General features: G+C 45.2%; 1 long non-coding RNA gene across 1 annotated transcript in view; it reads right to left on the bottom strand.

Moving 5' to 3' along the window:
* Positions 1 to 4,693: 4,693 nt before the first annotated feature.
* LOC137532546 (uncharacterized) overlaps positions 4,694 to 25,531 on the bottom strand; it is a 28,747-nt gene continuing 7,909 nt past the window's right edge. The window contains exon 2 of the long non-coding RNA XR_011023953.1: positions 4,694 to 5,864. This is a non-coding gene — a long non-coding RNA (uncharacterized lncRNA). The remainder of the gene's footprint in view (positions 5,865 to 25,531) is intronic.

Below are 25,531 nucleotides of genomic sequence, written 5' to 3'. Positions count from 1 at the left end.
GATTCTGAACTATCCATGTTACAGGGCCGAACATCAAATACATTCTGCAGACAGGGCAGATGTCCCAGGGATGGTTTTACCATACGCTGGGCCTGAATTCCATTTTCATGAACAGAATGCACAGGAATATCTAGTGGAACCAACACTGACTCCCTGCCTGAGTCTAGTTTCACTGCAGGCAGAATCCTTCATAGCAGTCAAACCAGACTGCAATTCTGAAATGGCAGAAAAACAGATGCGACTAGTGGTAATACCTAGACAAGCCTCTGGGCTCCCTGCAGGAGTTTTTATGCAAGGAAACCTTGACTCATCCAAAGTACAGGGTGGAAAGTCAGTACTTTCTTCAGAGCAAGAAAGGGACTCACAAATGTCAGTGCGAGTGGACATTATAATTTCATTCATGGTACAGGGTAGGCTCACAGAAACATTCTCTGGACAGAGCAAAGATCCCTCAGTATCAGATTCGCAAAACCAAAGCGCTGTCTCACCCTTAGACTTGGCTAACAATGTCGAATCCAAGGAGTCAGAACGCAAAATTTGCGAATCCAAAATTGCTTTAGGTTGTGAAACTGACGCTTCCAAAGCGCCAGCCTCCGCAATCTGTGGACCAGACTGCAAAGTGTTCAGGACAGAGAAACTGGAACAACTGTCATCTGGCAACGTGCCTTTACAGGTGTGAACAGAGCGAGACATAGATTTATTTGCAGAAGAAGTTGTGACAACAACATGAGAAACTTTATTAGTCATATTAATATTACTCTTGAGGCTGCATAGTTTAGGAATTTTCCCCATAGCAGGATCATAGATGGAAGATCTTAAAGAATTACTGGGAGAAAAAGATCTGTTTTTAAATGACAAGGGATCCCACATATCTTTGACAAAACTGACACATTCATAAGGATCATAATCTACAGGAACGCCTGGGAAACAGGCATTAGATCGCACAGATTCAAGCTGCACACATGCAGGGAAGAATCTCTCAGAATTTACACAGGTGTCAACAACGGTAGTACACCCATTCATTTCAGATCGCACAGTGTCTAAACTCACTTGCTTTACCCCAGAAAGGCAGGAACAATCATCCGATAACGGTGTCTCTTTATTGGAGTCAATTGGTTGGTGTGTGCGCAATTCATCCAAAAGCGTCTGCCACATGCAAATCACCAGATCCACAAAACATTTGTCACACTCAACAGATTCAATCAAAGTGTACACAGAATTAACACAAGCATTAAGAATCTCTTCGCTTTCTGCAATGTAAAAATCGCAGAACACCTTCCAATCAATCTCGAACTCCTCAATCAAAGCCCCAATCTCCCACGGAGCAAATGGAGGCTCAAACAACCCTGTATCAAGGTAATTCTCATACGGGTTGGGATCAGGAACATGCATAGATTTTCTTCATCCTTTAATATAGTGAATAATTCTGCCTATCGTAGGTTCCGCATATGCTTTTGCTTGGGGTAAAAAAAAACCTGAGACTGAGAAGTCTCCCTGGATTTATCACATTCAAGTGTGTTCCACATTTCAGACTTTACAGAAATAACTTCTTCATTTGTAGTTGCTTTGGATACAGGGACATTAAACTGATTGTTACACTGAATGGTTTTGCATGGAAGGGATTGAACAGCTGATTGATTAGCAGGTACACACTCATCAAGAACAAATGGCAAACAAGGCAGTTTAAACCAATGGGAAAAAATCAATGTAAGAAACTGATAAGGATTATGATTCCAGGAATGATTTTTCAAAACCTCATAAGCCAACGAAAACGGATCCCCCTGCAATAGAACACAAGCCAGTTGGAGAGCCCATGTGGACGGATCAGTAATTTGAAAGGTAGGATTCAGTAAGAATCTTACACATTCAGACAGGAAGTCCTCTTTGGTTTCAGAGTCTAGTTTTTTAAACCTCTTAAAGGTATTAGAACCATAATTGACAAAATCGTACAAATCTAAAATTCCCTCTACACTGGGAATTTCGGTTTGGCTGGTCATACTGTAACGATTGGGGAATTATCTCCGAGGTCAGCGCACAAGCTGTGCGCTGACACTGCGGAAATGCTCCACAAGCGTCTGAATAACAGAACCCAGCTTTGGTGCAATGCACCTGTAGAGGGGAATTCCCACCGGCAGATGGAGCTGTGGAGTGCAGAGGAATAAACCCTCTGCACTGCCACAGATGCCAGTTAGGAATTGTACGAGGGGAAGCAATGCAGGGCAAGATAGCCCCTAGTGAGAGAGAGAGCACAGAGACAGAATGTATGTATGTCCACCAATGTAGTCGCCACCCGGCGACGGTGAACACACACCAGCGAAGACCAAGTGGGAAAGCAATCGCCAGAATGGTGATTGCTAATAGTGACACGAGACTGAGTAAAGACAGAGCATAGGTGAAGTAAAAAAGGCACAGCAAACAATAACAATCAGAACGCCAAGGAAAATAACAAACGCACTGGCTAAACGCGGCAACAGCAACAAAACACGTTGTTGTTGTAGAAGCAGGGGGATAGAGAAGACCATGTAGAAATCTGGCAGGTATCATCTAGGGCTAGTTCTGCCCTGAAAAGATTGAAGATCTAGTAGGGATGGACTATGATTGTATCTTCAGGTAGACTATCTACAGTTTTGTAATTTTTTTGAATTAGCATCTTGATTCAGGTGGTTAAGGTAACTTTACCTGCCTTCTGACACTTTTTAGTTTCAAACCATTGGATAAATAAATAATGACCATACCATTATTTTGGGTTCTTTTGAATTAACTGGTTTAAAGGTATAATCTGAAAGACAGTGACTACTAGTAATCTTATCCTTTGATTTCTACCAAATATTTATTTCAAGCCTTGTACACACAACACATGAATCTTGCCTTTAAAAATGTTTTGCTTAATTGGTAGGGCATCTCTTTTTTGGTAGGGCATCTTTTTGGGGAATGAGTGAATGAGCACTGCACAGAGACTCTACTTTGCTGTACCAAGCTGCCTATGTTGTTCAATGGAGAGTAGAGTTCAGATGACGAGGCTATGCACGGAGGAGTGGCATCTGTCAAAGTGGGTAAGTATGAGCAGAATTAGTTTGTTAGTAATGACATTGTGGGACAGCTGTAGACTCCTTAGAATCTAGATTCTCAGCAAAGACCTCGCAGAACAAAATGCCTCGGCCAAGTTTCTTCTAGCATGTGTACAAGGCCTCAGACCTTCTGCTCCTGTACTGAGAGCCTGTCTGTTGTTATTGGTCATCAGCTAGGAGTGAAATAGAGAAGACACCATCCTACCTATAAATCATTTTATATGGCTAGAGAATGAATCCTAATGCATGCCTGATTGTTCTTTAGGTGCCTTTACATTATTCAATATTGCAGATTAAACAAACTTTTTATTGATTCAGAAGAGAATAGGCGCTGAAACATGGCTGCCTGATTAATCTTGAGATTGATTTCTGTCCAAAATCAGTTGTAGAGTTTGGTCTAGACTGGAGATGCTGTACACCAGAGGAGGCCAGCAGCCATGCCGGCGGAGAGGTAAGAATTTACACTGAACTGGATCAGAGAGGGATCTATCTAATGACTCATCTGCTAAGGGTGGGTACCTTTATTCTCTGGATGAATATCTGCCTATTTAAAGAGACTCCGTAACAAAAATTGCATCCTGTTTTTTTATCATCCTACAAGTTCCAAAAGCTATTCTAATGTGTTCTGGCTTACTGCAGCACTTTGTACTATCACAGTCTCTGTAATAAATCAACTTATCTCTCTCTTGTCAGACTTGTCAGCCTGTGTCTGGAAGGCTGCCAAGTTCTTCAGTGTTGTGGTTCTGCTATGAACTTCCCCTTCCAGGCCCCTCTATGCACACTGCCTGTGTATTATTTAGATTAGAGCAGCTTCTCTCTTCTCTCTTATCTTTTACAAGCTGGATAAATCGTCCTCAGAGCTGGCTGGGCTTTCACATACTGAGGAAATACATACAGGCAGAGCTGTCTGCACTCTGCAGGAAGAAACAGCCTGACACTTCAGTGGATGATAGCTGCAGAGTGAAAGAAAAACACAAATGATCTCTTGAGATTCTAAAGGAAGGGTGTATACAGCCTGCTTGTGTATGGATGTATTTTCTATGTGTGGACATACTGTACATCAACCTACTTCCTGTTTTGGTGGCCATTTTGTTTGTTTATAAACAAACTTTTAAAACTGTTTTTAACCACTTTTAATGCGACGAGGAGCGGCGAAATTGTGACAGAGGGTAATAGGAGATGTCTCCTAACGCACTGGTATGTTTACTTTTGTGCGATTTTAACAATACAGATTCTCTTTAAAGAGACTCTGTAACAAAATTTTCAGCCTTAGTTCTTCTATCCTATAAGTTTCTATAACTGTTCTAATGTGGTCTGGCTTACTGCAGCCTTTCCTAGTTGCACAGTGGCTGTATTATCTCTGTTATCTAATCTTATCTTCTTTCCTCTGACGGCTTTGTCGGGCTCAGGCAGGCTGTAATGTGCAGCTCTGCATGTGATAGGATAGAAGCTATGCACACCCTCTCCAGGCCCCCTGCAGGCTGTGTGAGTCACAGACTGAGCTCCTCTCAGCCTATCACATGCCATGTCTTTTGTTTGTAAACACTGCCTAAAACTGGCAATTACAAGTGAGGATTGCAGCAGGGAGTGGCATAAACAGCACAGAAGGGCCCAGGAGAACATAATGAATAGAATGTTATGATTTTTATTGTAAGAATTTTAGAGTACAGATTCTCTTTAACCACTTGCCGACCGCACACTCATACCGTGCGGCGGCAAAGTGGTAGCTGGAGGACCAGCGACGCAGATCTGCGTCGCCAGGTGCCTCCCTGATTAAACAGGAAAGGCCGCTCACGCGAGCGGCCGTTTCCTGTTAGATCACGGAGTGGGTCTCCGTGAATAGCCTGCGAGCCGCTGATCGCGGCTCGCAGACTAAATGTAAACGCAGGAGACATTTGTCTCCTTTGTTTACATTGCACGGCGCTGCTGCGCAGCAGCGCCGTAAGGCAGATCGACGATCCCCGGCCAATCAGCGGCCGGGGATCGCCGCCATGTGACAGCGGACATCCTGTCACAGGCTGCACAGGACGGATAGCGTCCTGTGCAGCCTATCCGTCCTGTGCAGCCCCGATCACCGGAGAGACAGGTAGGAGAGGGAGAGGGGGGGGAATGTCGCCGCGGAGGGGGGCTTTGAGGTGCCCCCCCCGCAACATGCCACCAGCATGGAGCGATCAGACCCCCCCTGCACATCATCCCCATAGGGGGGAAAAAGGGGGGCGATCTGATCGCTCTGCATGCCAGCTGATCTGTGCTGGGGGCTGCAGAGCCCACCCAGCACAGATCACAAAAATCAGCGCTGGTCCTTAAGGGGGGGGGGTAAAGGGTGGGTCCTCAAGTGGTTAAGAAACCGGCAGTCTGTTTTGCCTTGGTGTTTTGCCTACTCCTTCAGAATTTGATGCTTTTTCCCTGCTCCATAGCATCATGCTTGTTTTCTTGCTCCGTAGCATCATGCTTGTGTTCCTGCTCTATAGCATCATACTCGTGTTTCCGCTTCATAGCACCATCACTATTCTCTGACCAACTTCTTAGTGTCATCTGTTTATACTTCCACACAAGATCGTTTGTTTCCCAAAAGTTCTCAGGTTTCAGCTGATCCAAAGCAGAGTGAACCAAATCTTCCACAAAAGCCTTCCTCCTCTCTTTCGCCTTCTGTTCTAGAACAATCTCAACTTCCTGCAAGACAAGGTCTTCCTGTCTTTGGCAAAAGAAGTAGGACCACTGCTTCCTGGCACATGTGGACTGTGGTAGTGCATAATCTAAAAACAAAAATACGACCAGACCTACAAGGCCAAAAACCTGTACAAAAAAAATAAAAAATAAATAAATAAATACAGCAATACACCAACACAGCCATAAAATAATGATAACATCATAACAATAACATTAATAATGTGGAACACCTTAGTTTTAGTCATGATTTGATTTAAAATGTTAAAAGTCCACTTTGAGCCATACCACCCCACATTTCTGAGCCAAGGCTGCAATTATGGAGTCTTCTGTGATGTGAATGGACACTAACCCTCTTTGGATGGAAGGCAGAGAGGTTTGAGGGCATAGGCAGGACAGGCAAATGCTTGGTGTGACACCAGCAGGAAGGGGCACTGCAGGGCTGATCTTAGTATATTGCAGTTTATGAATTTTTCTGACTTGCCTGGGGCAGCAAAATTGCCAGAAATTGACTTAAAGGAAGGGATACTGCACTGCAGAATCATCAAGCTTGAAAAGTGAATGGTGTTCTACAGCCCTTTAATAACAATGCCCCCCTTCTGAAAAACTGCCATGGCATTTTTCTGCACTTGAAAATACTGCTAAGTGATTGTCTCATCTGTAGGTGAGAGGTGCCCTATAGTGTGGTGAGAGGTACTCGCCGATGCTGTATTGAGTAAAAGAATAAAAAAATAAAAAAAAGGAGGAGGACCAATCACAGTGTCATTCTGTCTTTTTACGCATTGAAATTTACGGTAGAGTTTCATTTTAAGCTACGGTTTCAATCTGGAGTCAATCCTTAACTCCCCCCACCCCTTCCCCGTCTGAGCAGCAGCAATCCAACTCTCTCTGTCTACCTGATAGATTGAGCTAGTGTTCACACCAGGAGTCCTCAGTGTCTCTATCAAGCTGTGACATGATGAGATAGACATGTATATGTACAGTACCAAGCATACAAATATCTAGGCTATGTTGCTTTTTTTTTTTCTTTTTCTACCTGAAAGAGTTGACATGCAAATATGCAAGTGACAGTTTCTCTCCAGTCTTGACCTAGTCTGAACAGAGCAGAACCTTCACTGATAAGGAATTACAGCCATTAACCTCTTTCCTGAAAGAGAAAAGCTCTGAGTACAGGGGATAGATAAAAACCGCCAATAGTTATTATTACTATTATGTATTTAATTTATGTAGCACCGACATCTTCAGCAGCACTGTACAGAGTATATTTTCACAATCTAATCCCTACGATAGTTATATGTCTGTATTGAGTAGTGTATGTATTGTAGTCTAGGGCCAATTTAGGTGGAAGCCAATTAACCTTTTATAGGAAACGCCTATATTAAATCCTACGTCGCCCGCCGTTTCCGCTCCCGACGCGATCGTGCGCACTTAAGGGGGAGATTAAGCTGTCATATGACAGCTGACATCTCCATTCAGTGACCAGGATCCATCACTTATGGCTCCTGGTCACGTGTTCACTACAATCGCCGGTGGATCGTAGTGATCTCTATAAGAACTGCATTGGTAGGGGGGAAAGAAGAGGATCCACTCATCTTCCTGCCGTTCCCATGGCGACCGGTGCTCTGGCCAGCATCCCCGCTCGCTGTGATGTAAGTCCCGGGTCGCGGCTTTATGACTTCACTGGCAGTGTGAGAGGGGATGCCGGCAAGAGCGGAGGTGTCCACAGTGGCTCATTGCTGGAGCCTGGGAGGTGAGTAAAGGCTGCCAGCTACAGGGGTGACACCAGGCCACACTTAGGACACCATGCCCAGCAAGCCCTAACAGGAATCCCCCCACCTGACCCCCCCCCCCAAACGCCCCCCCCCCCCCCCATGCAAAGACGCATTTACTCACTGCTGCGCATTAAAGGTGAGATGAATGAATGGGAATGCGGTTCCCATTCATTAATCTAAGTCCCCATGTCAATGATGCCTGTGCCATTGTATCTTACAGAGTAACACATCCACACATTACTTCCTGCTTATAGTACGTGTAATGATTGCGGAATCGTCTCCGTGATCAGCGCACAAGGCGTGCACTGACACGCCCGAAATCCTCCACAAGCGTATGAAGGGGGGAACCCAGCTTTAGTGCAAGCACCAGTAGAGGGCAATTCCCACCGGCAGATGGCGCTGTGGAGTGCAGACGAGTACAACCGCTGCACGGCCACAGATGCCAGATGGGGATTGTACAGATCAAGACAATGCGGGGCTGAACAGCCCTTAAAGAGAAAGAGCACAGGTACAGGATAAATGTGTGTTCACCAATCTAGTCGCGACCCTGCGACGGTGAACACACATCAGCAGAAACAAAAGTAGGAACGTAATCGCGAGAGAGGCGACTGCCAAAGGTGACACAAGGCTGAAGCAAGACAGGGCACGAGAGTAGCATAGGCACAGCAAACGACAATGAGAAGTAATGAAAATAACAAACGCTAACTAGACGCGAACACCGCACTCATTCGCAACAGCGAACGCGTTTACAGTGCGGTCTCCGCGTGTTAAGCACAACAGAGGCAAGCATGCCTAACTAACCACCGACAGACAAACACAAAACAAAGAACGCAAGCGCTTGCTTAGCGGTTACCTCACCGAGCCTACAGCAAGCGTTCGTATCAGACAAGACAAACAAACGGAAAACAGGAATACGAGAGGAAAGACCCACTGCTCTTTCCGTCAGAGCGAGTGCGATCTAAGCTCAGGAACAAGAAAACAGATCAGAAGGATCCACAGCGCTAGCGCAAGGCTAGTGTGATCCAGACAAGACAGAACAGAAGGATCCACTGCCACTACCGCTAGAGGCTAGTGCGATCCAAGAAAGACAGATCAGAAGGGACTACCGGTAGCAACCACTGCTCCGGTTAGCACCCAGACAAACAGAACGATTTCCTGTCGACCACCGCTGGGACAGGACAATCGCAACAGACAGACAAAACAGATATACAATCTAACTGCACTAGGGAAACTGCCTAGTGCAGTCCCAGGAATTACTCTAAGATAACTTTGACAAGATATAGCATGGCTGACACTCTAGGAGTGTTTCAACAAACCCTGAAGGAATGACCAGCCAAGGACTCTGGGAAACATAGTCTTATACTGCCAGCCCTCAAAGGGGACAGCTGGGCAATTTGCATCTATGCAAATCCCTCAGCAAAGCAACTCTGAAAGTTGCAAGATGAAGCCAGGTCTCCTTTCCAGAGACCTGCATCCTTCAGACATAAGGAATGGTCAAACAGCTGTCTGCCTGTGCAGCCAGCTGAGCGGATCCTTACAGTACGCTAATAGGAAATAATGCGCAAGGACATCTTGTAAAATTGCACCTACACACAGTAAAATTACACCTACATACTATTATTTTAATAAAAAGACCCATACTTACATTTAAAATTAACCCTTTAACTCCCACCCTCTTCCATAGTTTCCTAAATAAAATAAAAAATATATATGTAAATAGTTACCTTATGGTGCCCATACATGATACAATAAAAACGTTTGATTTTCCCGTTTATTCGCTCTAAATGATCGAATCGAATGAAAGTTGAATTTTTTTTTTCGATCAAGAAATTATCCCGTTTTTTCGAGAAAAATCTGATCGGACATGCTGGAAAAATCTTTAGATTCGATCTAACGGAATAATCAAACTAAATTATCTAATTGAAAAAAAATGAAAAATTGTACCATGTATGGCCACCTTTAGGGACTGATCTTTTTTAATTTGTATGCCAAAAGGGTATATTAGGCCCAGTTCACATTAGCGTTCGCTATCAGGATTTTCTGGATCGGATCCGGACCGCATACTGTACAAACGGAACGTACGTTCCGCATAGCAATGTAAGTCTATGCGGACATTCACACGCGTCCGTTCCGTACGTATCGGATCCGGATCGGATCCAGAATCCGGACTCTTTTCCAACATGTGCTATTTTTTGGCTCCGGATCTCCGGCCAATGCACCCGGAACGGAGCCTGACTGCAGCATCCGGAAATTGAAGCCAATGGCAAACGGAAACACAGAACACACTGGGTATAAAAACAGGATGTTCTACCCCCACTTCCTATGCATTCTCTATGGTACTGGGGGCCATTTTGGATGTGCACACATGGGCCCAGCATTTATGGAGTGGAGCAGCAGTGATTTTCGGCTGGAGCTGAGGGAGGGAGGTGAGGCCCTTCACAGCTGAAGACCTGATTCTACAGGTGCAGGTGATACCTGCCCTGTGGGACAAGGGTGACAAGGACCACAGCAATGTGTGGATTTGCCGAAAGATGTGGATGAAGATTGCAAAACTGTATGTGGAGGGTTTTGACAACCTGACCCGCAAACAACAAACGGCAGAGGGTATGTCGACTACAAGTTTTCTTTTGGGGGGCTTTTGTCTTTTCATATGTGTTTTGTTTGATTTTTATGTTTTTCACATTTGCTATTGATGTGTCACCCACCCACCTGTTGCCCTGCCACCTGTATCCCACCTGTCACGTGGCCTACCCACCTGTCACGTGGCCTACCCACCTGTGTCCCACCCACTTGTGGCCTACCCACCTGTGCTGTGGCCTACCCACCTGTGCTGTGGCCTACCCACCTGTGCTGTGGCCTACCCACCTGTTGCCCTGCCACCTGTATCCCACCTGTCACGTGGCCTACCCACCTATCACGTGGCCTACCCACCTGTGCTGTGGCCTACCCACCTGTACTGTTGCCTACCCACCTGTGCTGTGGCCTACCCACCTGTGCTGTGGCCTACCCACCTGTTGCCCTGCCACCTGTATCCCACCTGTCACGTGGCCTACCCACCTGTGCTGTGGCCTACCCACCTGTGCTGTGGCCTACCCACCTGTTGCCCTGCCACCTGTATCCCACCTGTCACGTGGCCTACCCACCTGTCACGTGGTCTACCCACCTGTGTCCCACCCACTTGTGGCCTACCCACCTGTGTCCCACCCACTTGTGGCCTACCCACCTGTGTCCCAACCACTTGTGGCCGACACACCTGTGTCCCACCCACTTGTGGCCTACCCACCTGTGTCGTGGCCTACCCACCTGTGTCCCACCCACTTGTGGCCTACCCACCTGTGTCCCACCCACTTGTGGCCTACCCACCTGTGTCCCAACCACTTGTGGCCTACCCACCTGTGCTGTGGCCTACCCACTTGTGCTGTGGCCTACCCACCTGTGCTGAGGCCTACCCACCTGTTGCCCTGCCACCTGTATCCCACCTGTCACGTGGCCTACCCACCTGTCACGTGGCCTACCCACCTGTGTCCCACCCACTTGTGGCCTACCCACCTGTGCTGTGGCCTACCCACCTGTGCTGTGGCCTACCCACCTGTGCTGTGGCCTACCCACCTGTTGCCCTGCCACCTGTATCCCACCTGTCACGTGGCCTACCCACCTGTCACGTGGCCTACCCACCTTTGTCCCACCCACTTGTGGCCTACCCACCTGTGCTGTGGCCTACCCACCTGTGCTGTGGCCTACCCACCTGCGCTGTGGCCTACCCACCTGTTGCCCTGCCACCTGTATCCCACCTGTCACGTAGCCACCTGTCACGTGGCCTACCCACCTGTGTCCCAACCACTTGTGGCCTACACACCTGTGTCCCACCCAATTGTGGCCTATCCACCTGTGTCGTGGCCTACCCACCTGTGTCCCACCCACTTGTGGCCTACCCACCTGTGTCCCACCCACTTGTGGCCTACCCACCTGTGTCCCAACCACTTGTGGCCTACACACCTGTGTCTCACCCACCTGTGGCATACCCACCTGTGCCCTGCCAACTGTGGCCCTGGCACACCCTTGTAGCATGCGTGCCTGGGCCGCAAGTGCTATCCTGTGGCCTAGACACGCATGCTCCTGATCGCAAAAAAACATTCCGGTGGACCATTGAAAAATGAAAAACAAATTTTTATTGCACATGTTAAAAAAATGTAAAAATATTACATTAAAAACTTATAAAAAGAACAAATATAACAATGTAAAAACTAAATAACTAAATAAAGTACATTGAAAAAAAAATTACTCAGGGTCGTCCAGGCGTGGTATGGAAATAGTCTTTCAGTAGGTCCCTGTTGCGGAGGGACACTGCCCTTGGCCAGGTGGCATACCTCCTCAACGCCAGTAGTGGAAGCACATTTGGGGGTTCCGGAGTGTCATTTTCCTCCTGGCGCACAAAGTTGTGGAGGATGCACGCTGCCTTCACCATGTCGACTGCGTTGGCCGGCTTTAACAGCATTGGCGTGTGGAACACCCTCCACTTTGACACCAGGATCCCAAATGTGCATTCCACCATTCTCCATGCTCGGCTCAACCGAGCGTTAAATTGGAGCTGCCTGGCATCAAGGCCCCTGTCTGGGTACGGCCGCATCATATGGTTGGACAAGGCGAAGGCCTCGTCCCCCACAAACACATAGGGGTAGGCCGGTGCCCTTGTCCCAGGCCATGGTCTGTCACCAGGGAGATGCAGTGTGCCTTGCTCCATACGCTTGTAAAGGGCCGTACGCTGGAAGAGTCATTTCAACTTCCGTATGACCCCACATCCACGTAGACAAAGTTGTAGTCTGCATCCGCCACTGCCATCAGCACAATGCTGAAGTATTTTTTGTAATTGAAGTAATGGCTTCCACTCCTCACAGGTTTCTGGATCCGGATGTGTTTGCCGTCCAGCGCGCCAACACAATTTCGGAAACTTGCACTGGGTCCAGAAGCGCTGGGCAATCTCCTGCCATTTCTGGGTGTCTGGCACTGGCATGTATGTGGACCTCAGTCTTCGCCAAATGATCTTTGAGGTCCTCACCACGATGCCTGCCACCGTGCTCTTCCCAATCCGAAATGTGACGTGTAGCGATGTATATGTTTGTCCAGTTGAGATGTACCTACAAGAGAAATAATCACAATCAATGTTTTATGTCTTTGTAGGTGAAAAGTACAAGTTAAGATGGCGCAGTATCCGTGACACCTATGTCAAATTTCTTCGGCGCAAAGCAGAGGAAGAAAGAAGTGGCTGTGGGTCCTCCAAAAGAAAGGATTACCAATTTGCACAACAACTTACGTTCCTAAATGCAAGCGTGGAACCTCGAGAGTAAGTACCACTATTGTGAACATGAACTGAGAAGGCATTGTATATGACGTTGACAGACAACTACCATGACTTTGACAACTAGCATGACTTTGATTATGTATTGACAAAACGTGCCTCAATTCACACAGTTGTATCAAATATTTATCGAACACTTTCTCAAACGTTTGCTAATTAAAATAATGTAGGTTGAAAAAGTGTTTGTTAAATGTATGACAAAGCTCAGTGAATTTAGGCCACATTGTATGTGATGTTTCGAAAACCAATATATTTTTTATTAACGACAGGACTCAAGACAATTTTGAGGCACAAGAACATGAAGAGGCAGAGGCAGCGGACACCAGCGAGGACTTTGATGACGAGACTATGGATGCCAATTATATTCCAGAGAGAAGGAGGAGGCAGTCATTACATGCGGAAGAAAGGGACCCGACTGACCTCTATGTGGAAGAAGACATGGAAGATGAGGTGGCAGGATTGAGTGCCCCAGCTCCTACTGATGAATCTCCTCCAGCTCAGACAACAGAACCAGAACAACAAACGGCAGAGGAAAGGCAGGAGCAACCGCCACGCAGGTCAACCCCTATGCAAGGCAGAGGCCGGGGTGAAGAGGCTACCCCCACCGGGAGGCGTCGAGTGGCCCCTGTCCACCCTCCAACCAGAAGGGAGACGGAAGCCGAGATGTCCGGTGCTGTCTCCGGACTTCTCGGCATCCTGCAGAGCCACGAGGCACTCATTACCAGGCAGATGCAGGATGGGGACAGGGGTCACTTAATAGAACAGTACAAGAGTCACATTCATTCACTGCAAACTGAGTTACAATCGGTGCACGATCACTACCGTGAGGAAATAAGAATGAGGCACGAGGAGCACCGGGAAGAAATAAAAATGATGCACGAGGTGTACAGTGCACAGTTTGACCAGCTGCGTGTGGAACCTCACCAAGCGGTGGCACAGCTGCAGCAGATGATGCAGCAGATGCATCAGCACAGTAGTGAACTGTTGAAACTGCAGGCTCACCCGGCATTCCACACAGCCATGTCTCTCCTACCGTTCTTTGAAAAGGTGCCAAGCAACAACATAATGGCATGCCATTCCAGTGTACTCGATGCTATAAAACAACACATGGAGACGCCATTGATCCTACCGCCAACCTTTAGACATTCTCAACCTGCATTGGTGCCCCACTGGCAATCTTTATCCCAGTCGTACACTGGCTTCCGAGGAAGTCAATACACACCGCTGCTGTCAGGGTCCAGCACCTCCACGGCCAGCACCCAAGACAGTCACGAGTTACAGACACCACCTCCCATTTTCTCAACTGCTGTAGACCCTGACATTTGAACAAATTATAACTCTTGTTCCTTGACATGGTCCTCTGAATCCCTCTGAACTTTGGAGGAAGGAGACTAGCACAGGGCTTTATCCAAACCTTTTCCCTGCCCCGTCTCAATCGAACAAGGTTCAGAGGGGTTCCGATGACCATGTCCAAGTAGTTAGGTTTTCAACGTCCTTCAACTGTAGGGCCTGGTGTCCCCAAAAGACACCTTTGGCAGCTATGCCTTGCACCTCTGCACAAGCTATGTCCTGCACCTCTGCCGTTGGTTGTTCTTGCACGTGACCCTTGGAACCTTGGACGAAGGAGACCTGGACAGGGAAGAGGCAAGCCTATTCCGGCCCTGTCTCCTTCATCCAAGGTTCAGAGGACCGCGTGCAAGTGGTTAGGTTTTTAAAGTACTTAACTTTAGGGCTTGGTGTCCCCAAAAGACACTACACCTAGGTCACAAGAGTGCCTTCAGGGCAGCTATGCCCTTCACCTCTGCACAAGCTATGTGCTGCACCCTCTGCCGTTTGTTGTTCCTCACCCTCTAGTTGTTCCTCACCCTTGCACGTGACCCTTGGAACCTTGGACGAAGGAGACCTGGACAGGGAAGAGGCAAGCCTTTTCCGGCCCTGTCTCCTTCATCCAAGGTTCAGAGGACCGCGTGCAAGTGGTTAGGTTTTTAAAGTACTTAACTTTAGGGCTTGGTGTCCCCAAAAGACACTACACCTAGGTCACAAGAGTGCCTTCAGGGCAGCTATGCCCTTCACCTCTGCACAAGCTATGTGCTGCACCCTCTGCCGTTTGTTGTTCCTCACCCTCTAGTTGTTCCTCACCCTTGCACGTGACCCTTGGAACCTTGGACGAAGGAGACCTGGACAGGGAAGAGGCAAGCCTTTTCCGGCCCTGTCTCCTTCATCAAAGGTTCAGAGGACCGCGTGCAAGTGGTTAGGTTTTTAAAGTACCTAACTTTAGGGCTTGGTGTCCCCAAAAGGCACTACACCTGGGTCACAAGAGTGCCTTCAGGGCAGCTATGCCCTTCACCTCTGCACAAGCTATGTTCTTCACCCTCTGCCGTTTGTTGTTCCTCACCCTCTAGTTGTTCCTCACCCTTGCACGTGACCCTTGGAACCTTGGACGAAGGAGACCTGGACAGGGAAGAGGCAAGCCTTTTCCGGCCCTGTCTCCTTCATCCAAGGTTCAGAGGACCGCGTGCAAGTGGTTAGGTTTTTAAAGTACTTAACTTTAGGGCCTGGTGTCCCCAAAAGACACTATACCTGGGTCACAATACTGCAAATGTCAAATGTTATATATATTTTGGTTAAAAATATCAGATAGCGCTAGTAAATGGTAAGTATTAAATGACAAAATTTAATAAAAATCATAAAAATTATACAGCTTAATTGTTAATTAAAAACTAGATCATTGCTGAATGGTCTTCGATCTGAATTGTATAAGCAATCATTGTAATTAGCTCTTAAGGATATTAATCCGTTTAAACTGATGCACACTATCAAATCATCAAACTCATAAGTTGCAAGTGCACACTATGCTATTGAGCGTCTTCCATTGAAGAGGATTTTCTCTTAATCAATCTTCTGCTTCAGAACTACCACTTTAAACGGATTAATATCCTTAAGAGCTAATTACAATGATTGCTTATACAATTCAGATCAAAGACCATTCAGCAATGATCTAGTTTTTAATTAACAATTAAGCTGTATAATTTTTATGATTTTTATTAAATTTTGTCATTTAATACTTACCATTTACTAGCGCTATCTGATATTTTTAACCAGATTTTAATTTTGAGGCATTGGGATACCCTTAATCAGAATCAGCTGCTGTCACAAGTGGCGCAACACTTCCATTGTATATATAAAAGTTATATATATTTTGTCTTCCATGTTGGAAGAATGTTTCCATGTTGGAAAGTTGTTGTTTTTTTCAATAAAACAATTTGGTTTTACATACCTCAGTGTGATCAGTAGTTGTTCTTGTGGTGTGACTGCTCTCCTGAACGTGGTATCCTTCTTCCTGAGGTCATCCTTCACCATCTCCAAGAGGGTATCAAACCTGACAGGAGATGGAAAGGAAGAAGCTGTAAAGTTTGCTGTGGGACAAGGTGTTGGGTGGAGGATGGGGGAGGTGTGTTTAGGGGTTTTGTGGAGGTTGGGGCTGGTGTGTTTAGCTAGGTATACAGGGGTGTGGGGGTGAGGGTGGGTTGTTTTGATATACAGGGGTGTGAGCAGAGCAGGGACAAGGTCCTCCAGCACCCAAGGCTGAGACACCAAAGTGCGCCCCTCCATCCCTCCCACCCCAGCTGTCACACACTGATTGCTTTTAGACTAAGAGGGCCACAGGGCCCACAACCTCCCCAACACCTTAATATCTATTTATCTGGCTTGCAGTCACTGCTATGTATCCCCTTTTCTTATTTCTTTCTGCTTCATACACAATTAGGAATGACAGCTGAATAAATTGTGCGCCCCCTCCTACACTGCGCCCTAAGGCTGGAGCCTCTCCAGCCTATGCCTCGGCCCGGCCCTGGGTGAGAGGGTGGGTTGTTTTGGTATACAGGGGTGTGAGGGTGGGTTGTTTTGGTATACAGGGGTAAGGTGTTGTGGGGTAGGGATGGAAGGTCTGGATACTTACAGGGGTATGGTCATCCGGGTATAGCTGTAGAACTTCTCTGGGTGTCGTCTCAGGTTCCGGTAGAGGGTCTGGAGCTCTCCCTTCCTCTGCCTCCTGGCTAGTAGCGGATGCACCCACCATCTCCTGCAAGGAGCACGCCTTCTCCCCACATAATAGTAGGTGAAAATCAAAAAGGAGACAATTCCCAGGTAAAATGAGTACACAACCACTGGATCCATGGTCCCAACTGCAGTCTCTGTAGACAAGGGAGGATCTGCACTCCTCGCGCTCCCTTAAACAATGATACCAGCGCTTCTGCTGACCTCCCACACCCCTGGAATTTATATAGTGTGTTATCTCTTTAAATCAACGGATCCGCATGGCAGCCGCGTTCACGCTGGATGAAATACGCATACAAACGGACCGGATCCGCATCGGATCCGGATAGGACCCGTACGGATCCGATCAGGATCCGGTCCGTTTACTTGCCAAAACGCAAGTGTGAACGGGGCCTAAGTAGAAAAACACAGCGGCAATGCCAGTGAGTGAGGGTGGCTTACCAGGAGAGGTCTGTGACTCACTGTGAGCAGGACACAAGCGTGCAAAGCCGTCGCGATTCGCCGCAGACTGCGGCTTCTTCCAGGCCAAACATTCCTTCTTTAACTAAGGAATACTGCAATTATACCTTATACCGCCAAGGGATCTTCAAACCATTGTTCATGCCTTCATCACATCAAGGATGGACTACTGCAATATTCTCTATACAGGCCTTCCAAACAAAGACCTGCACCGCCCGGGCCGCAATTAGCACAGAAGGCTTGTTAACTAGCCAACCATGCCATTGCCACATAACACCAACCCTTCTGTCTTGCTGCCCCCTCACTTTAGAACTCCCTGCCACACCCAATCAGGACAACTGCATTCCTTGAAGGATTTAAAGAAACACTGAAGCGGGAAAAAAATTCTGATATAATGAATTGGTTGTGTGTAGTATGGATAATTACTAGAACATTAGTAGAAAAGAAAATATTCTCATATTTTTATTTTCAGTTATATAGTTTTTTTTTTTTTTTATAACATTGCATCATTCTCTAATTTTTGCAGTTTAAACACTACTCAGCATTCTAAATGATTTTACAGAGCAGGCTAGTGAAGTTTTGTACCCCTTCTCTGCAGACAAAAAGAAGATACAATGACTGACATTTGAGATAACAAGCTTCAGAAGACAGAGCTCTGTGCGACTTTAAAGTCGTGGAGCTCAATGGCTCTTTTGCATAGATAACAACTGGAGTGTCTTAACTCTTCCTCTACTGGAAACAAAATTAGACTTATGTCTCCGCTCCTAATGTTTTATTTCTTAGCTGTACTACACATACAAATCATTATATCATACATTTTTTTTTTTTGCTTCAGTGTCTCTTTAAAGAGGAACTCCAGTGAAAATAATGTAATAAAAAAAGTGCTTCATTTTTACAATAATTATGTATAAATGATTTAGTCAGTGTTCGCCCATTGTTAAATCTTTGAAATCCCTGATTTACATGCTGACATTTATTACATGGTGACATTTTTACTGTTGGCAGGTGATGTAGCTGCTGCATGCTTTTTTTGGCAGTTGAAAACAGCTGTAAACAGCTATTTCCCACAATGCAGCAAGATTCACAGACAGGAAACTGCCAAGTATACGTACTCAGAGTTTCTTGTGGGAGGGGTTTCACCACAATATCAGCCATACAGCGCCCCCTGATGGTCTGTTTGTGAAAACGAATAGATTTCTCATGTAAAAGGGGGAATCAACTGCTGATTGGGATAACGTTCAATTCTTGGTCGGAGTTTCTCTTTAAGTCCAAACTGAAGACCCACCTGTTAAGTCTAGCATTTATGAACACCTGACTATTCCCTCTGTAACACAGTCCAGCCTGCAACCTTTTCTTGATCTGAGACATAACTATGCTCTTTGAGTCCTATGGGAGAAAAGTGCTTTCCAGATGTTATTGTATTGTATTGTAAGAGAGGAGGAAGACACAGCACTATATGTGGCTTAGCATCTAACGCATGGCAACACGGTTGGTGTGTATTAGTAGAAGGTAAATTATTCCACTGGCACAAAAAATAAATTTGGATTATTACTAATATGGAGATGTACTGTAAAATTAGTCTATCACGCTGATACGTGATGAGGTAACGTACAAGTGTATACACAAACAATAGTACATAAAACGTAGTCAGGATCAGGTCATAGTCGTACATAGCTGCCAACTGTCCCTCTTTGGGAGCCCTGTCCCTCTATCCTTCTTTCCTCCTCATTTGTCCCTCTTTCAGGACTTTGTCCCTCCTTCTATGTAAATATACATATTTCTCTACAAAAAAAAATGTGTTTGATTGACTCTAAACTTTATTCCCATCTTATAAATTGATATATTACTAATTTTAAAATGATAATATGAAGGAAAATGAATCAGGATAGAAAGGACTGGTGTGCTTTGACTTATAAAAAAACATATTTTTCTTATGAAATCTTTATGGTAAGCGTGACTAGGGGTGTGATGGGGGCGTGATCAGGGGTGTGGTTGGGGCGTGGCTTAAGTGCCCCTCTTTCTCATCTCAGAATGTTGGGAGGTATGGTCGTACACAAAGTCAGAGGCATCGAGGTACAGAGTAGCAAGGCAATATCGTAGTCAATAAACAGGCAGGGTCATACACATAAGTCAGATGTCAGTCGTATTGTAAGGATCAGGCAATAACAAAGTTAGGGACAGGCCGAGTCGAACACGTGTACCAGATGGCAGTGGTACAGAAGGACGAGACAAGAGCGAGGTCAAGAGGCAGGCAAAAGTCAGTACACAGATAAATATACAATAAGATGTTACTTTAATATATTACGATAATATATAGTATAACTACAAAATACAAGACTGACTAACTAGAGTACATATATATTGTGCGTCTACACAATATATTAATGTAGCTCTTGAATCTAACTAGCTAGGCCAAGAACCAGCAAACTGAATAGTATCAAGGCCAACGAGCAAGTGAATACTCTGGTCTTAAAGAGGAACTGTCGAAAATCTTAAAATTTAAAACACATACAAATAAGTAGTACATTTCTCTCAGAGTAAAATGAGCCATACATTACTTTCTTCCCATGTTGCTGTCACTTACAGTAGGTTGTAGAAATCTGATATTATTGACAGGTTTTGGACTAGCCCATCTCTTCATAGGGGATTATCAGCATGGCCTTTATTCTTTATACAGCCATTCCCAGAAAAAGATTTACATAAAGATGCTGGCCAGCCTCCCTGCTCGCTGCACACTTTTTTGGCAGTTGGACGGAGCAACTGCCATTCACTAAGTGCTTTTAAAAGTAAAGAAAACCCTGAGAACCCCTCGCCCCCCCCCCCCCTATGAGAAGATGGGCTAGTCCAAAATCTGTTGTTAATGTCAGATTTCTACTACTTACTGTTAGTGACAGCAACATAGGAGAAAAGTAATGCATTGCTCATTGTACTTCTTATTTGTATGTGTTTTAAATTTTACGATTTTCACGACAGTTCCTCTTTAAATACCCAGGAGGCAGAGCACAAGCCCAGCCCTCAGAAATGACAGCACCTCCTGCAAAAAGGTGTCAGCTGATGACATCACCGCTGACACCCCATCAGACACGCCTCCTCAGCCTATAAAGACAGCTCTGAGCTGCGCACGTCCTGCCCGAACCAACACGCCAACCCACATCTATAGGGGAGCCAGGGATGCCATCATTCTGATTCATGTCTACAGGGAAGCCAGGGATGCCTTTGATCAAAGAGGAAGAGGAAGCTTCCTCCAGCTGCTCCAAACTTTCAGAGCAGCTTGCAGAGACCACTCCAGGTAAGTTTGTTACAGAGTCACTGGCATTAATAAGCAGCACAAAGGTATGGTTTTGAATGTGAAACGCGTCTGATTGGTATCATTAGATTGATACGATATTGGCAGGTGTAGGGGAATACAAAGTTGAATTTGGTGAGTAAATTTAGTTTGGCGTAATAAATGTGAGTAAACTACTGTATTTATGGGGATTAGATAGAATTAATAGTCTGGCACAATTATTAGTAGATTAGGGGAGCACAAGAACTGTATACATATCTCCCAACTTTTTGAGATAACAAAGGTGGGAGACTTTTAGACACGCCCCTGCCACACCCCTAATCACGCCCCCGCCACGCCCCTCGCCATGCATACCTCAAAGAATTCACAATCAAAAGATGTAGTTTTATCGTTCAAACTACACTGGTCCTTTCTATTATCATTAGTTTTCCTTCATTTTAACATTTGAAAACAAGAAACATATCAATTTCATTGATTGGAATAAAGTTTAGAGTCAATTAAATACACTTTTCAGTAGAAAAATACTGTACATATATTAACACAGATCTGTACATCAGTCCTGAAAGTGGTGATGAGTGTAATGACCTAATTACGATTATGCGAAATTGCAGTCGTAAGGGTAATCTGAAATACGTAATTTCACAGAATTATGCAAAATTGTAATTCTGATTGATTTCGTAAGTACAATTGTTTCGGTAATGGAAACGAACCGGAATTTCATGTTTAATGCGGAAATTTGGACGTTCTCGGAATTGTGTTCCAGTCCAGAGCCTCCTGATACATTTAAAGTGACAGCACATGCAGGGACCTTTGCATTATCAGATATTGCAAGGCCCTAAAACCAAGTGTCTCAGCATGACTGCTAAGTGCACCTTGACAAAGTTAAACTTTTAAAGCGACAGCACGTGCAAGAGCCTTTGCATTATCAGTAATGGCAATCAAATGAGTGACTTTGCAGAGTTTAGTAATTACTTAAATTTGCATAATTACTATTAGAAACAAAATTACGTCCATATTTGTAATTAAAATAACTTTGTTTCTATAGCAAACATGAAATTATGAAGTTTCACGTTAACCACTTAAAGGGGAACTGAAGAGAGAGGTATATGGAGGCTGTCATGTTTATTTCCGTTTAGACAATACCAGTTGCCTGGCAGCCCTGCTGATCCTCTGCCGCTAATACTATTAGCCATAGCCCCTGAACAAGCATGCAGCAGATCAGGTGTTTCAGTGGTTCAGACTTATAAGTCTGATCTGACAAGACTAGCTGCATGCTTGTTTCTGGTTTTTAATCAGATACTACTGCAGAGAAATAGACCAGCAGGGCCGCCAGGTAACTGGTATTGATTAAAAGGAAATAAACATGACAGCCTCCATATACCTCTCTCTTCATTTCCCCTTTAAGGACCACAGTCTTTTCGCCCCTTAAGGACCAGAGCCTTTTTCTCCATTCAGACCACTGCAGCTTTCACGGTTTATTGCTCGCTCATACAACCTACCACCTAAATCAATTTTCCCTCCTTTTCTTGTCACTAATACAGCTTTCTTTTGGTGCTATTTGATTGCTGCTGCGAGTTTTAGTTTTTATTATATTCATCAAAAAAGTCATGAATTTTGTCAAAAAAATTACTTTTTTAACTTTCTGTGCTGACATTTTTCAAATAAAGTAAAATTTCCTATACATTTGAGCGCGAAAGTTATTCTGCTATATGTCTTTAATAAAAAAAAAACATTCAGTGTATATTTATTGGATTGGGTAAAAGTTATAGCGTTTACAAACTATGGTGCCAAAAGTGAATTTTCCCATTTTGAAGCATTTCCGACTTTTCTGCCCACCTGTCATGTTTCATGAGGTGCTAAAATTCCAGGATAGTATAAATGCCCCCCAAATGACCCCATTTTGGAAAGAAGACATCCCAAAGTATTCACTGAGAGGCATGGTGAGTTCATAGAAGATTTTATTTTTTGTCACAAGTTAGCGGAAAATGACACTTTGTGACAAAAAAAAAAAAAGTTTCCATTTCTTCTAACTTGCGACAAAAAAAAAATGAAATTTGCCACGGACTCACCATAGCCCTCTCTGAATACCTTGAAGTGTCTACTTTCCAAAATGGAGTCATTTGTGGGGTGTGTTCACTGTCCTGGCATTTTGGGGGGTGCAAAATTGTAAGCAACCCTGTAAAGCCTAAAGATGCTCATTGGACTTTGGGCCCCTTAGCGCAGTTAGGCTGCAAAAAAGCGGCACACATGTGGTATTGCCGTACTCAGGAGAAGTAGTATAATGTGTTTTCGGGTGTATTTTTACACATACCCATGCTGGGTGGGAGAAATATCTCCGAAAAATGACAATTTTTTTTTTTTTACACACAATTGTCTATTTACAGAGATATTTCTCCCACTCAGCATGGGTATGTGTAAAAATACACCCCAAAACACATTATACTACTTTTCCTGAGTACGGCGATACCACATGTGTGGCACTTTTTTGCACCCTAACTGCGCTAAGGGGCCCAAAGTCCAATGAGTACCTTTAGGATTTCACAGGTCATTTTGCGACATTTGGTTTCAAGACTACTCCTCACGGTTTAGGGCCCCTAAAATGCCAGGGCAGTATAGGAACCCCACAAATGACCCAATTTTAGAAAGAAGACACCCCAAGGTATTCCGTTAGGAGTATGGTGAGTTCATAGAAAATTTTATTTTTTTGTCACAAGTTAGCGGAAATTGATTTTAATTGTTTTTTTTTTTTTTCACAAAGTGTCATTTTCCGCTAACTTGTGACAAAAAATAAAATCTTCTATGAACTCACCATATTCCTAACTGAATACCTTTGGGGTCATTTGTGGGGTTCCTATACTACCCTGGCATTTTAGGGGCCCTAAACCGTGAGGAGTAGTCTTGAGTAGGAGTATGATGAGTTCATAGAAGATTTTTTTTTGTCACAAGTTAGCGGAAAATGACACTTTGTGAAAAAAAAAAAACAATACATCTCAATTTCCGCTAACTTGTGACAAAAAATAAAATCTTCTATGAACTCATCATACACCTAACAGAATACCTTGGGGTGTCTTCTTTCTAAAATGGGGTCACTTGTGGGGTTCCTATACTGCCCTGGCATTTTAGGGGCCCTAAACCGCGAGGAGTAGTCTTGAACGCAAATGTCTCAAAATGACCTGTGAAATCCTAAAGGTACTCATTGGACTTTGGGCCCCTTAGCACAGTTAGGCTGCAAAAAAGTGCCACACATGTGGTATCGCCGTACTCGGGAGAAGTAGTATAATGTGATTTGTGGTGTATTTTTACATATAACCATGCTGGGTGGGAGAAATATCTCTGTAAATGACACATTTTTTATTTTTTTTTCACACAATTGTCCATTTACAGAGAGATTTCTCCCACCCAGCATGGGTATGTGTAAAAATACACCCGAAAACACATTATACTACTTCTCCTGAGTACGGCGATACCACATATGTGACACTTTTTTGCAGCCTAGGTGCGCTAAGGGGCCCAACGTCCTATTCACAGGTCATTTTGAGGCATTTGTTTTCTAGACTACTCTTCACGGTTTAGGGCCCCTAAAATGCCAGGGCAGTATAGGAACCCCACAAGTGACCCCATTTTAGAAAGAAGACACCCCAAGGTATTCCGTTAGGAGTATGGTGAGTTCATAGAAGATTTTATTTTTTGTCACAAGTTAGTGAAAAATGACACTTTGTGAAAAAAACAATAAAAATCCAATTTCCGCTAACTTTTGACAAAAATTAAAATCTTCTATGAACTCGTCATACACCTAACAGAATACCTTGGGGTGTCTTTTTTTCTAAAATGGGCTCACTTGTGGGGTTCCTATACCGCCCTGGCATTTTACGGGCCCAAAACCGTGAGTAGTCTGGAAACCAAATGTCTCAAAATGACTGTTCAGGGGTATAAGCATCTGCAAATTTTGATGACAGGTGGTCTATGAGGGGGCAAATTTTGTGGAACCGGTCATAAGCAGGGTGGCCTCTTAGATGACAGGTTGTATTGGGCCTGATCTGATGGATAGGAGTGCTAGGGGGGTGACAGGAGGTGATTGATGGGTGTCTCAGGGGGTGGTTAGAGGAGAAAATAGATGCAATCAATGCACTGGGGAGGTGATCGGAAGGGGGTCTGAAGGGGATCTGAGGGTTTGGACGAGTAATCAGGAACCCCACACGGGGCAAATTAGGGCCTGATCTGATGGGTAGGTGTGCTAGGGGGTGACAGGTGATGACAGGAGGTGATTGATGGGTGTCTCAAGGTGTGATTAGAGGGGGGAAATAGATGCAAGCAATGCACTAGCGAGGTGATCAGGGCTGGGGTCTGAGGGCAATCTGAGCGTGTGGGCGGGTGATTGGGTGCCCTAGGGGCAGATTAGGGTCTAATCTGATGGGTAACAGTGACAGGTGGTGATAGGGGTGATTGATGGGTGATTGATGGGTAATTAGTGGGTGTTTAGAGGAGAGAACAGATGTAAACACTGCACTTGGGAGGTGATCTGATGTCGGATCTGCGGGCGATCTATTGGTGTGGGTGGGTGATCAGATTGCCCGCAAGGGGCAGGTTAGGGGCTGATTGATGGGTGGCAGTGACAGGGGGTGATTGATGGGTGGCAGTGACAGGGGGTGATTGATGGGTGATTGATAGGTGATTGACAGGTGATCAGTGGGTTATTACAGGGAAGAACAGATGTAACTAATGCACTGGCAAATTGATACGGGGGTGTCTGAGGGCAATCTGAGCGTGTGGGCGGGTGATTGGGTGCCCGCAAGGGGCAGATTAGGGTCTAATCTGATGGGTAACAGTGACAGGTGGTGATAGGGGGTGATTGATGGGTGATTGATGG

Source organism: Hyperolius riggenbachi, chromosome 9 (genome assembly GCF_040937935.1).
Source record: "Hyperolius riggenbachi isolate aHypRig1 chromosome 9, aHypRig1.pri, whole genome shotgun sequence".
Lineage (NCBI taxonomy): Eukaryota > Metazoa > Chordata > Amphibia > Anura > Hyperoliidae > Hyperolius > Hyperolius riggenbachi.
The sequence above is the reverse complement of the archived record's forward strand: the minus strand, read 5'-3'. Positions and strand labels throughout refer to the sequence as shown.